General features: G+C 46.1%; 1 long non-coding RNA gene and 1 pseudogene across 1 annotated transcript; both read right to left on the reverse strand.

Annotated features, from left to right (window-relative positions):
• Positions 1–5,815: 5,815 nt before the first annotated feature.
• LOC114446943 (barrier-to-autointegration factor-like protein) lies at positions 5,816–8,626 on the reverse strand (annotated as a pseudogene).
• Positions 8,627–11,162: 2,536 nt separating this feature from the next.
• On the reverse strand, positions 11,163–11,675 carry LOC114446951 (uncharacterized). The gene is made up of 2 exons (XR_003671799.1): positions 11,615–11,675; positions 11,163–11,514 (listed from the first exon to the last, which is right to left on the reverse strand). It is a non-coding gene; the product is annotated as an uncharacterized LOC114446951 (long non-coding RNA).
• Between the last annotated feature and the right edge of the window lie 3,471 nt (positions 11,676–15,146).

A 15,146-nucleotide genomic window follows, 5' to 3' on the forward strand; every position in this document is an offset into this window, starting at 1 on the left:
GCCGATCAGACCACAGCGTTAGGACTACTGCATGACATCATTGGCAAATACGAGACTGCACACCCGGATGCTGTGTTTGTTGTTGCCGGGGATTTTAACCACCTCAGGTCTGTGCTCCCAAAATTTCACCAATATGTGACTTTTCCTACAAGGAACAACAACACTCTGGACCAGGTCTACAGCAACGTGAAGGGCGCATACAAGGCAGCGCCCTGCCCCCACTTTGGACAATCTGACCATATCTCTGTGTTCCTCTACCCAGCCTACAGACAACTCCTCAAACAAGCCCCCCCGGTAAGCAAAACCATCAAAGTTTGGAATGAAGAGACTGACATGGTGCTTCAGGACTGCTTTAATGCTACAAACTGGGACGTGTTTAAAACTGCTGCTTGGAGAGAGGAGGACTGTTCTGTGGACTTAGAGGAATATGCTTCAGCCGTCACCAGCTACATCAGCACCTGTGTTGATAACATTGTCCCCACCAAGTGCTGCAAAATATTTCCCAATCAGAAACCCTGGATGAACTGTGAGGTACGCTCCATGCTGCATGCACGCTTCACTGCATTCAACTCTGGTGATGCTGAAGCCTACAAAAAGGCCAGATATGATCTACGTAGATCCATCAGGGAAGCCAAGAGGCAGTACAGACTGAAGCTGGAGGGATACTACAACAACTCAGACTCCCGGAGCATGTGGCAGGGCCTACGTCACATCACAGACTTCCAGCAGAGGAGCAGTACGGTCACAGATAGCCACAGAACACTACCAGATGAGCTGAATGAGTTCTACGCTCGCTTCGACACCCTCAACACCAAACAGCACAGAGGGATTCTACCAGCAGAGGCAGCACAGAGCTCTTCACTCACTGTGACTTCAACTGAGGTGCGCAGGGCTCTGAAGAGGACAAACCCCCGAAAAGCAGCTGGCCCTGACAACATCCCCGGCCGTGCTTTGAGGGCCTGCTCTTCAGAGCTGGCTGAGGTTTTCACAGACATTTTCAATTTGTCCCTCTCTCAGTCATCTGTGCCCACATGCTTCAAGACCACCACCATAGTGCCCCTCCCCAAGAAAAACAAAATAACCTGTTTGAATGACTATCGCCCCATTGCCCTCACTTCCATTGTAATGAAGTGTTTTGAGAGGATAGTCATGTCCCACAACAAAGACACCATCCCAGACACCTTAGACCCCCTGCAGTTTGCATACCGCCAGAACCGTTCCACTGACGATGCCGTTAATGCAGCCATCCACACAGCTCTGTCACACCTCAAAACAAAGACACCTATGTTAGAATGCTGTTTATAGATTACAGCTCAGCATTTAACACTGTCATTCCCAGCACACTGGCTGAAAAGCTCCTCACTCTTGGACTGACATCCCCCCTCTGCCGCTGGGTCCAGGACTTCCTCACAGACAGACCCCAGACTGTCAGAGTTGGTGCCAGAATATCAGCCACAAAGACTGTGAGCATAGGAACCCCCCAAGGCTGCGTGCTCAGTCCACTGCTGTACACCCTCTTCACCTACGACTGCGTCCCCTCCCAGAGTAACACGTCCATCATCAAGTTCGCTGACGACACAACAGTCATCGGGCTGATCACTGGAGGAGATGAGGTGGCTCAGCTGGTGTCCTGGTGCCAGGAAAATAATCTCTCCTTAAACTCTGAGAAGACTAAGGAGATGATTATTGACCCAAGGAAGAGGAGAGACCAGCACGCCCCACTCTTCATCAACAAGGCCCAGGTAGAGAGGGTGAAGACCTTCAAACTCCTCGGCACCCACATCAGTGAGGATCTCACCTGGGCTCACAACACTCAGCAGATCATCAAGAAGGCTCAACAGAGACTCTTCTTTCTCAGGAAGCTGAGGAAATTTGGATTACCCTCCAAACTCCTCAGCAACTTTTACAGATGTACAGTGGAGAGCGTCCTGACAAACTCCATCACAGTCTGGTATGGGAACTGCACCGTTCAGGACAGGAAGGCTCTCCAGCGTGTCATTAAAACGGCTCAGTTCATCTGTGGAGCAGCCTTCCCACCTCTACAGGACATCTATAATGCCCGGGTCACAAAGAGGGCCCACAATATCATCAAAGACCGCACTCACCCACAGCACTCACTGTTCACACTCCTGCCGTCAGGCAGACGCTTCAGGAGCGTGAAAGCAAGGACAACCAGACTAAAAAACAGTTTCTATCCACAGGCCATCAGGCTACTGAACCACTGACATTTTTCTTTATCTTTCCACAATGCAAAAATTGCACATATTTGTTTTTGCATGTACAATCTCTTAAAATATTTGCACATTCTAAACGTCCTACCTCTGTACATAGAACTGCACATTCTGTACATAGAACTGCACATTTTGCTTACTCTATTTTATTTTTTTTTTTTTTTCCTATTGTTTATTCGTATTTTATTTATTCTTATGCCTAAGTCTACTGTTTATTTTTTTTTTTTTTTATCTTAATTTAGTTGTGTATAAAGTCATATGAAGGGAACTCGCAAAGTAAGAATTTCATTGCTCAGTGTAACTGTAAAGTGCTGTGCATTTGACAATAAACTTCTTGAATCTTGAATCTTGAATCTTGAATACGCCGTACGGCGTGTTCTAATATTCTGAGATCTCCGCTCAGCCACTAGTTCAGTCTGCATCAGCCTATCAGCAGAGAAGAAGGTCAGACCACACTAATCCATCACCGATCTCCTGTGCCAGAAGGATCTTGGTCTGGATCATAGCAGACTGTATATAAGCCTGGATACTGCACAGACATCAGGGTTCAGGAAAGAAATAAAGTGAGTTTTGTTTCCAATAGCATCTGTTCACCTTTCTTCTTACTTCTTCTTCTTGTCTCACACACTTAAACACAGAAAGAACGTCTGTTTACTGACTTTAAATCAGGATGGATTGACTTCCATGTGATTTGACTGTCCTGAAGGACACACACCACGTTTTGCTTCATCTTCGTTCTGATTATAAACGTGACAATCTTAGTGTCTCAAATGATAAACAATAAAATGACGAATAAAGAAACCGTGCTGTTCTATATATGGCCAGCAGATGGCACAACACACTAACAAACCGCTGATATACAACAGAAGGCCGCTGATTGACAGGTGAACAAGGAATCAGAAAAACCTTCCAGAGGGAGACTGCAGGTGTTCCATGCATGAGCAGAGATATAACAGAGAAGACATATGAAACAATGCTAGGTAGATCATAATAAAAGTATTAATAAAATAAATACATTTAGATTAATATGAACAAAATCTATTTGTCCCACAATGGGGAAATTTAATTTTTGCAACGGCACAAATAGGCTACAGAAGCAAAAAATAAGATAATCCATAGTAAAATGAAAATATTTGTGTCACGTGGGCGCAGGTGTTGACAGCTGGAATTTATAAAACGGGCACTCACTCACCTACAGGGGGTTAGGAGGAGAGAGGGAAGTTTCTGTTGACCGCCTTTTCACGGTTCATCCCCGGTCTCATTCTCTGGGTTCACATGTTTTCTCTGAAATGCAGTGTTTACTCTCATATGAGCTGTGTAAAACCTTCTTTTCTCTGTGGTTTAAGTGTGTGAGACGAAGAAGAAGTAAGAAGAAAGGTGAACAGATGTCTTTATATGTGGCCCTGATTGTGTCGTGTGGATCCCTGACCCAGGAAAGTAATTGGGATTTCTGTGAATAACACTGCTGTTGTGTCACTGGCAGACAGCCACGGCCCTGTGGAGCTGTGCACCACGGCTGCGTGCACCTCACCTCACAGCCAACATGTATGGACCATGTCAGTGCTGTTTACTTCTTTACAGGTTGAACCACAAACCACTACATGGACTCAGTGGCCTGTAGCTTCAATAGTGTCAAAAATATTCCCAAGGATTAAAGCGTCCCTTACAATTAAGTCCAAGTGTGGTATTAAACTAATGGAGGGCAGCTCCTTCAGGAAATATTTAAGTCTCTCTTCACGGCGGCCATCTTAGATCCTCCCCAAGACAAACAAGCTTTTACAGGAAATGTTCCAACAATCACAGAAATGCTGCCGACACCATGAAGTCATCAATATAGTTCAAACAGAAACCAATACGAAGACATGAAGGACACTTCAACACCTGAGGAGAGGACGAAACAGAGGACAGACTTCATTCAGGCTGCAGCAGGGAGCTGCTGGACAAAAGCTTCACCTCACTGAGCTGACCGTCCACACAGAGACAGTCAGAGACAAGAGTCCTCACAGAGACACACAGACAGACAGAGAGTCCTCACAGAGACACACAGACAGACAGAGAGTCCTCACAGAGACACACAGACAGACAGAGAGTCCTCACAGAGACACACAGACAGACTCACCGTCACAGAGACAGAGACGCTGCGCCACAGGCGGAGGACAAAGTGAAAGTAAACTTGAGCAGTCAGACCTTCTTCCTCCTCCTGCTGCAGGGTGTCTGCAGGGTCCTAAAAACTGTTACGTTTGATCAAATGTGGGAAAATCAAGAGAAAAAAAGTGTTGAAACGTCTTAATCTCCATTTCACCAGGTATTCAGTTTTATTGTTATTCAAGCTTTGACTCCAAAATGATCCGTGAATATTTCCAAAGACTAAAGTTCTGAGACACACAGACACACACAAGAGACACACAGACACACACACAGAGACACACAGACACACACACACACACAGACACTCACACAGACACACACAGACACACACACACACAAGACAGAATCCACACAGACACACACACACACACACACTCACACAGACACACACAGACACACACACACAGACAGACACACACAGACACACACACACAGACACTCACACAGACACACACAGACACACACACACACAGACAGACATCCACACAGACACACACACACACACAGACACACACACACACACACAGACACACACACAGACACTCACACACACACACACACACAGACACACACAGACACACACAGACTCACAGCTCTGGAGTTTCCTGTTTGTAGTTTCTCAGTAATGTTTTTTACATGTCTAGTGTATTAAAGTATATTAAAGTATTATTATAATATTTTGTAAGACGTCATAATATTTAACTCAGACAGAAGCAGAGTCCTTTATTTATCTGAGGGGTCTTTTGACTCCACGTGTGCGATAAAGAACCGAAACACACAAACACATTAAACACACTGAGCTCCACCCTCTGACCTGTCACATGATCAGTCAGCCTGTTCTCATTGGTCTCTGCTCCATCGTGGAGGTTTGCTCTTCACAGACTGATGACCTCATTCTGACTTTATGACAAAACATGTTTTACATTAGCTGCTAATGCTAAAGTCAGAGGAGCCGTGTGTCGGTCACCATGGAAACGCTGCAGCTCAGCCTGATGTTAGGTCAGCTGTCAGACTGCAGGTCTTTTACAGGAAGCTAGGCTAGTTAGCTAGTTAGCAACAAGAGGAAAGCGTGAATACACTCCTCACATTATTGACGGTGTCTGTGCTGTTTGGATGAGTCAGCAGATTAACATGTGACTCGGCTGGTCCTGCTCTGACTTCCTGTTCCAGGAGCAGCAGCTCTGCTTTATTTACTGATGTTGGTTTCAGCAGAAAATAAAGATTTTATAAACACCTGCCGTCTGATGAACGTCCTCTGTCTGTGCTCACTGCATTAGCTGGGAAGCTAACTGCTAACAGAAGCCCACACGAGGGCGCTCCGACACTGACACAAAGGAAAGGATGAAAACTCAAAGAAGAATCAGACCTGCTGACAAGGTACTTGGTGCTAATTGGCTGAAGATGACTCCCCGGAAACATCCAATCAGAAACGAGCCTTCACATCTGCTGACAACACTTTTATTCAGATCCAGGAACAGTCACCAGCTCTGACAGCAGGACGTGGCGGAGGAGGCGGGGCCTCAGAGGAAGGCGTCACACCACTCCCTCAGGCACTGAGCGCACGAATCAGCCTGGCGAGAATTAGCCCGCTCGCATCTTTGAGCCAATCAGAGAACATGTCTGTGTCTTTCTTCAAGAGCAGGAACTGACCGAGAACCACAGAGGCCTGAAAACACACAGAGACAGACTGAGACACAGAGACAGACACAGAGACAGACAGACAGACGGACACAGAGAAAGACAGGGACACACACAGAGACAGAGAGACAAAGACAGACAGGAACACACACAGACACAGAGACAGAGAGGGACACAGGGACAGAGAGACAGACTGAGACAGAGAGGGACACAGAGACAGAGAGACAGACGGACACAGAGACAGACAGGGACACACACAGAGACAGAGAGACAAAGACAGACAGGAACACACACAGACAGAGAGACAGATAGGGACACACAGAGACAGAGAGGGACACACAGACAGACAGAGAGAAAGACGGACACAGAGACAGACAGGGACACACACAGAGACAGACTGAGACACAGAGACAGAGAGACAGAAGGACACAGAGAAAGACAGGGACACACACAGACAGACAGACAGAGAGAGAAAGACGGACACAGAGAAAGACAGGGACACACACAGACAGGGACACACAGAGACGGAGAGACAAAGACAGAGAGGGACACAGACAGAGAGGGACACAGAGACAGACAGGGACACACACAGACAGACAGGGACACACAGACAGACAGGGACACAGAGAAAGACAGGGACACACAGAGAGACAGACAGGGACACAGAGACAGACAGAGACACAGGGACAGACAGGGACACAGAGACAGAGAGACAAAGACAGAGAGGGACACACAGACAGAGAGAAAGACGGACACAGAGACAGAGAGGGACACAGAGACAGACAGGGACGCACACAGACAGAGACACAGAGACAGACAGGGACACACACAGACAGAGAGACAGACAGGGACACACACAGACAGAGAGACAGAGACAGACAGGGACACACAGACAGAGAGACAGACAGGGACACACACAGACAGACAGGGACACACAGAGACAGACAGGGACACAGAGACAGACAGGGACACACAGAGACAGAGAGACAGACAGGGACACACAGACAGAGAGACAGACAGGGACACACAGAGAAAGACAGGGACACACACACAGAGAAACAGACAGGGGCACACAGAGACAGAGACAGACGGACACAGAGACAGACAGGGACACACACAGAGACAGACTGAGACACAGAGACAGACAGGGACAGAGAGGGACACAGAGACAGAGAGATAGACGGACAGAGAAAGACAGGGACACACAGACAGAGAGAAAGACGGACACAGAGACAGACAGGGACACACAGACAGAGAGAAAGACGGACACAGAGACAGACAGGGACACACAGACAGGGACACACACAGACAGAGACAGACAGGGACACAGAGACAGACAGGGACACACAGAGACAGACAGGGACACACAGAGACAGAGTGTGTTTCTATTGAAAGCATTAGCAGACAAGCTAAGCGTAGCCAGCTGCTGTAATTTGCTTAACAACAATATCTTCTAACAGCTGCTGACCTAGCATCCTGATCAGTGTGTGTCTGACCTTGTCAAAGCCCTGCTCCTCCAGCTTCCTGCCCAGAGTGTCTCCAATCCCGGACAGCGCCGTCACTGGTTTGTCTCCCATCGGCTCTCCGACGAAGTCTCGGTGCTTCTGAGACGTTGTGGACATCCTGACTGCAGGAGACGGGAAACCGGGATTCAGCCTCTGATCAGTCACTCATCAATATTCACACTGAAGGTCTTCATGACCTCAATCCAAGGTTTGTCCAAAGAGTCAGAGACAGGAAGACAGACAGCTGGAAGGTTCTGGAGAGAGAACCATTGAGGGACGAGTGTCCTGCAGAGACACTAGCTGTGTCCCAATTCAGGGTCTGTGTCGTCCGGATGCAGACCCTGAAGTGGGACAGCTACTGATGTGGTTTTAGGAAACATTGTGCTTCTGAACATGTAGGGACTACAGGACGAGACCTAGGACTACAGGACCAGACCTAGGACTACAGGACCAGACCTAGGACTACAGGACTACAGGACCAGACCTAGGACTACAGGACCAGACCTAGGACTACAGGACCAGACCTAGGACTACAGGACCAGACCTAGAACTACAGGACCAGACCTAGGACTACAGGACCAGACCTAGGACTACAGGACCAGACCTAGAACTACAGGACCAGACCTAGGACTACAGGACCAGACTAGGACTACAGGAAGTGGGTTTAATGGAAGTGAAGGCTGTGGCAGCTTTGACCTGGTGTGTGAGTTCAGAGTCCTAAAGCTTCATCCTGGGGTTCCAACACTCACAGGTCATCAGGTGTGTGACGGGTGTAGTTCCTCGCTCACCTTTAAGAACTACAGGATGTTGCTGAAACACTTCCGGGCTGCAGTCCGCGCTGCTCCTCGGTCTCGGTGGAACCAGCGGACCCCGGAGCGGCTGCTGGACTCACACCGGGACAGAGCGAGTCTTCACCTGCTGCCGTGGACGTGGACCGGGTTCACGTGCTGCCGGTCAGAGGCTGCGAGTTCAGACGGGCCTGACGTCACAGCGGCTCGCGGGGGAAACACACGTGGACCCGCCCGAAACTTCTCCGACCAAAAACCACTTCCTGAAGTCACCGGAGCCGTTTTTATTCTGGAACCCGGATGCAGCCGAGGGATGACGTCATGACGCAGTGCGTCAAAGATAGTTCCTAACAGAGGAGCCGCTCCTCTTAAAAACCAAACACCGTCATTGAAGCTTCACTTCATCGATCCTGTACCTCTGAGTTCCTGACACGTGTCTTCACAGGAAGGAAAGATCCTAACTCACGACCAGCGGCTCCGTGCCAGTCCTCAGAACCACATCAGAGTGAGACCTCTTTCACTGGGGACGCCGCCAGTTACGTCACGACAGAACCCCGCAGAAAAATGCGGCAGTTTCAGAATTCTGTAGGTTTTATAAGCAGCAGCAGGAGAAGTGTCTGTGTCCTGGATGATCAGACAGGATCAGCGTCAGTGTCCCCTCTGAGCCCCTGAGCCAGGCGGCGGTCCATCCTCCCACAAACATCAGCCTAACATCTGTCATCACCAAGGTCTGAGCTTCAGGAGTAAAAAGCAAAAATAAACCCGAGTGTGTCTGTGTGTGTTCAGAGTGTTTCAGAGTCACTGCTCCTCCTTCAACACCTGTCCAGGTGAGGAGGAGGCGGAGCACGTGCTGCGTCAGGTCCAGAGACTTGGGTACTCAGGGCAGATCTCGTCCCCCCGGTGCCTTGCTGCCTACCCCTGCACCGTAGAAAATGCTTTAGGATGGATCACATGACTCTCCATCATTGTGCGATGCAGATGCTGAACGAGGACTTCAAGGAAACAGGAAGCTGCTGAGAAGGTTTAGCTCCAGTCTGTCCAACGCCGACGAGTCCGTTTGAGTCTGAAGCTGCGACGGTGGCTCCAGCATCAGATTATCTTTGAGGTCTCCATTAAATGTGTTTTATCAGAAAGTTGAGCATTCTGTTTTTTCTCATATGTAAACAACAACATGAAGACCTCAAAGGTAATCGGATCAGAAAGCGGCCGCACAAGCACACCTACAACACACAAAGGGTCCATTCAGTGACGTTCAACCCAACATTAAAGGTTCTACATGTCTTGTTCACAGTGACACCTGTGGCCACTCGGTGAACTGCACGTTATTGTTGCACTGTTTTATGTCCATAAACTTTACAAAAACCCACCAGATTGACTTCATGTAGCGTGTACAGCTAGCAGGCTAACTGCTTTGCATAACTCCTGGCTGTTAAAATCAACTGTTAGCAACGTTAGCTTTGCATCGTCATCATTGCTGTTGGCTGAAATCAACACTGTTGGACCTGGAAGCACTTCAGTCACATTAGCTGTAAGCTAGCTCTTCATAATGTTAGCTGGAAACGTGAGGAGCAAACAGCTGGACAGATGTTACAGATGTTTTCATTTCAAAGGGCCTTTGCTGCATCAGTGGGTGGACATCGTCACACTTAAGTGCCTTTAGGATCTTTGTACCTGTGTTTTCTTTCTCTGGGTAAATTTCAGACGCTGTATTTATTTTATCCATAACGAAGTTATTTTGTACTCTGTCTGTGTGCTACACTGAGAATGTTCATCCAAAATGGACGACACAAAAAAAGCATTTTGCTTTGCTGCTGATTTTATTTTGAAAGACGTGAACATCCAAAGCATCGTGATCATGAAACTGTCTCAATGTTCTTTCTGGCTGATGACAGTGTGGATGAGTTTCTGTGCTGAACATTCACTTTTAACTGTTGTGGAAAAAAGTGGAACAAACTACACACCTGCTTCTGATTCTTCTTCTGCACTCATCACATTTCACCAGGACTTAACACGCCGTGTTCACGCTGTTTTCTAATACTCTCATGATCTCCGTCCTCTCTCCATCCTGCAGCATCACAGAGAAGTGGAGGGTTGAATTGGCACTAAAATCCTAATTTTTGAGAAATGTTCCATTTTAAAAAATCACTATAGATAATCCATAAAAGCTGCAGCAGATGTTTCAGTGGATTGTTGTTAAATGAAGTCTCCTCTATCTCCACAGTGAGTTCATGAGAATATTCTAATAAACCTTTTGTTGGTTATTTAAATTGAAAGCTGCCCCCGCCTTTGTTAATCCGGTCTGGTCCAGCAGTCAGAGATCAGGAATAAATTTAGGGCAAGAAGTTTATACAAAGAATCAAGTTACACTTTTTTAATCAATCAATAGACAAAAAAGACTTGAGAAGCGTTGGCCCTCCTCAGACTCAACCCCAGCACGGACAGCGACCCCTCCGCCCAAATGATGCACTGCAAACCACAACACATGCAATAGGTGGAAACCATGGCACACTACACACTATGCAGCCTCAGCGGCTCCAGAGACACAGCAGCAACATGCAACAGGTCAAACCACTTGGTGAAAAGGGAGCGGAAGGAAACCTCCTACAACATGGGAGCTGACTGAGAGAAGCTGCGACTCTAAGGTCCCAGGAAAAAATCTGCTTTACACCGTCAATAAAAGCCTTCTTCTTCCCCTCTGAGCTGGCTGGTACAGTTTGTGCTCTGTGCTGCAGGGTCCTGATGGCCCCCGGTTTGTGTTCCAGTGGGTGGTGTGAATCACTGATCCACGGTGGTCAGATGAACTTCTGTTCTACAAACCATCAGCATGATAAGAAGAGGAGCAAACCTTTAAACATGGCTGTCAAATCTTTAATAACATGTGTTCAAACAGACAGATGCTGCTGATTCAGTCCAGGACATTAAACATCACGTCAGACATGAGCTCAGAGATCATTAACTTATGATTGATGAGCTCAGAGCAGCTAATGAAGGATGGAGGAGAGAGATGGAGCTGGAACCATCATCAGTGCAGTCAGATACAGTATGGATCATCGATCCATACTGTGTGATCAGACTGATGTCCTTTGGTCTTCCTCAAAGTTGAAGGTCATAACACACCAGCATCCTGCCGATGGTTTCTGATTGGTCTCACTCCCATCAGATTCAAATGGATGGGGACACACACTCCGTCCTCTTCATGTCCACCTGCAAAGAGAATCAGAGAGTCAGTGTGGAGGTGAGTGAGTGTTCACACAGACTCCATCAGCAGCAAAGCAGCACAGACTGACTCCACCCCTCTACTGACCTCACAGTCTGCAGATTATAATCTGGACTCTGCACAAGATCCAGCAGCTGCTCCACTCCTGAATCCTGCAGGTTGTTCCTCTCAGGTTCAGCTCTGTCAGATGGGAGGGGTTGGACTTCAGAGCTGAGCCCAGAGCAGCACAGCTGATCTCTGACAGACCGCAGCCCAACAATCTGAATAAAGAAAAACAGATGAAATCATTGATGATCAATCAGATGTTCTTTCTTTATTTGAGATGTTCCAGGGCTCTAGACTAACTTTTTTCTTAGGTGCACTGCATCACATTTAATATCGTAGTTTGTTTTTCAATCTCTGTCATATATTTTATGGATCAGGCCTTAACTTGACATCTATCTTAACACAGAAGTTCTTTTTTCTCATCATCTACAGCTATATCTACTGTTTACCTGATGGAGCCAAAGTTTTAGAAACACTGAGGTCCAAACATTGATCTCCATACATATCATCCTAAAATGAATTTGGACTTTGTATAATGAACACAGTTAAATAGAATAGAATAGAATAGAATAGAATAGATAGAATAGAATAGAATAGAATAGAAAATACTTTATTCATCCCAAGCCAGGAAATTTCACTATCGCAGCAGCAAAATACAGTCACTCAAGCAAACTAAAAAACATACCTCTAACGGTAAAATGAAACAGTATAAACATTATTTACAGCAAAGTAAAAATAAACATAGGTGCAGAAGCAAAAATGTGCAATTTGGTTTGAAGTGATGAAATGATATGATATACAAGAACAGCAGTGTGCAATTTGAAAGAGAAAAAACCTAAACCTTGTGCAAAATACAAATAAGTCAATAAATAAAGTGATAATTCATATTATGGACAAACTAGCCAACAAGTCTGCCTGTCAGAAATCCATGATGAAGAAGAGTTCATACAGCACTCTTCATTTCCCTGTTTGCTTTCTCTCTGTATTTTCTGGCTGTCGCTCCTCACTTATCTATCTGCCACTGTGACTTCAAATAATATTCAAATCATATACACCTTTATTTATTTCATACTTGTGATTGAGATATATATTTAGTTTTCTTCAACACGTTTCTAGTGTAGCTACAGTATCTCTCCTCATCTTCCTCACCTCTTCCTCAGTGTCTCCTCTCTTTCTAAAGCTGAGCTCCAGCTGACAGAACCTTTTCATTCTGTCTGTTACAGGAGGAACACTTTTATGCAGATATCATCCTGGCAGTCAATGGTCCACTATAGCAGGATAATAACAATACTTTTGAAATGGTATAACTCCTTAAAACCAGCTGACTGCTGTCAGTCAGAGTGAATCAGCCTTCATGGATGAACCACACAGGTCAGATAACACTGTCCTCAGACCTGCTGTTCACTCTATCATAATGCTGCGAGCACGTCACGCCCCCTCCCTGAACATGACCGGCTCCTTATCATCATTCAGGTCAACAGCTAATTAGCATAGTAGCAACAAACCCTCCTCCTCCGCTACATGTTTCACCTGAACTGTGGTTCCTGCTGTTCACCAGTGAAACATCTTAATATCTGTCTGTCTGTCTGTCTGTCTGTCTGTGTGCTGCCTGTCTGTCTGTCTGTCTGTCTGTCTGTCTGTCTGTCTGTCTGTCTGTCTGTCTGTCTGTCTGTGTGCTGCTGTGTGTGCAGTCAGAGGGCCATATGAGTTCTGCACACGTTTCAAAAAGTCTGGGCTGAAATGAACTTTGTTCTTTGTTCTTGTTCTCGTCACAACGATTTCTCTGTCTCGTGGTGTATGGACAAGCTTTAGCACACAGAATCAGCTCTTCACAGATTCGTCTTCTTCTTCTGGATTTCCTGCGGTCTCGGTCTGACTGCAGCAGACACAATTTCAAACATACACACACGGGGGTCCCACCCTTCACTGTCTCTGATTGGTTTAGACCACGATATGAGCCTGATGTGTGTCTGTTGTTGGACCACAGGGAGAGAGTCAGAGATGTGTCTCCCTCTAACAGCTGGTCGCACCGGTGCCACCTCAGATATTTTTTGGTTGCAACATGAGAAATTAGGTCGCACTCTAGAGGCCGCTGTTCAGATCAACATCACTGTGTCCTCATCAACATGGCAGCACAACATTCACACACCTGTCCATGTCACACAGATCAATAACATGCTGCTGACCTCAGTCTGTCTCTACAGGGTCAATACTGGATCAATACTTGAATCAGCTGCATGTATTCATCAAGTAAACACTGAAACTAATCAGAGTTCAGAGGATCAGAGAGGACAAACATTCCCTTTAAGGACTAACAGAGGACATGTTCTGTAACAAACACTGGTCTTGTGACCACAGACTGAATTTAGAACAACTAAAGATCATTTACAGATTCATGGATGAAGCTCTGTGTGAACATCCATTAAACATCAAACATCTACAACAGGAACAGAGAACTGACCCCAGAGTCTGCAGTCTGCAGTCTGGACTCTGCAGAAACCCACACAGCTGCTCCACTCCTGAATCCTGCAGGTTGTTCCAGTCCAGGTGCAGCTCTGTCAGATGGGAGGGGTTGGACTTCAGAGCTGAGGCCAGAGCAGCACAGCTGATCTCTGACAGACCGCAGCTCCACAATCTGAATAAAGAAAACAGATGAAATAATTGATGATCAATCAGATGTTCTTTCTTTATTTGAGATGTTCCAGGGCTCTAGACTAACTTTTTTCTTAGGTGCACCGCATCACATTTAATATCGTAGTTTGTTTTTTAATCTCTGTCCATATATTTATTTAAGAGTTTATATAAAGAGTAAAAAGGCTATAAAAGGGTTAAAAACACTAAATAAGCTGTGAATATCTAAAAGAGATTTACCTAAACAACTGATCTATGACCTGCTGACGTAGCCTGCTCATGATGGATTACTTATGCCTGCAGAAGCAGGAAAGGGGAGCTCACTGGAGGATTCTTCATTCTGCATAAAGCTGCCAGACAGGAAGAATCGCGTGTCAGGGTTATTATTGACAGCTCTTCCCTTTCAGGTAAAGAAACTCTTTTAACTGTGGCCTTATATGATTCAGACCATGTTGGTAGATTTATGTTTTACAAATCGTCCTGTGGTAAGTTAAAGCTAGACTCATAACCAGAGAGTAAGCACGCTTATATCAAGTTATGAGGTGAAGCTGGTTACATGTGTGACTGTGACATGAAGATGCATTTGTTTCCTTCTGAACTGAATGTTTGAGATTAGTGCAGCATATACACTGAACATGTTTGGATGTTTCTATTTGGATATTTTTCAGCTAAACCTCTATTTTACTTATTTGAAACACATGATGTTGAAGACTAACCTGTTCAAGACAGATGAAGATAAAACATGACGTGTGTATATGTACATTTCATGAACATAAACAGGACATACAGCAGAAAGCAATGTATTGTAACTAGCCTCTGTATTTTGCTGTTTTTTGGATACCGTTTAATTAAATTCTATGGAGCGGAGCTGCACTGCCCACAAGAACTGTTCGCCTCTCTCATCTTCACTCTTATCTGTGTACAGATAATCCGTTTGGGACCT

Source organism: Parambassis ranga, chromosome 15, assembly GCF_900634625.1.
Source record: "Parambassis ranga chromosome 15, fParRan2.1, whole genome shotgun sequence".
Taxonomy (NCBI): domain Eukaryota; kingdom Metazoa; phylum Chordata; class Actinopteri; family Ambassidae; genus Parambassis; species Parambassis ranga.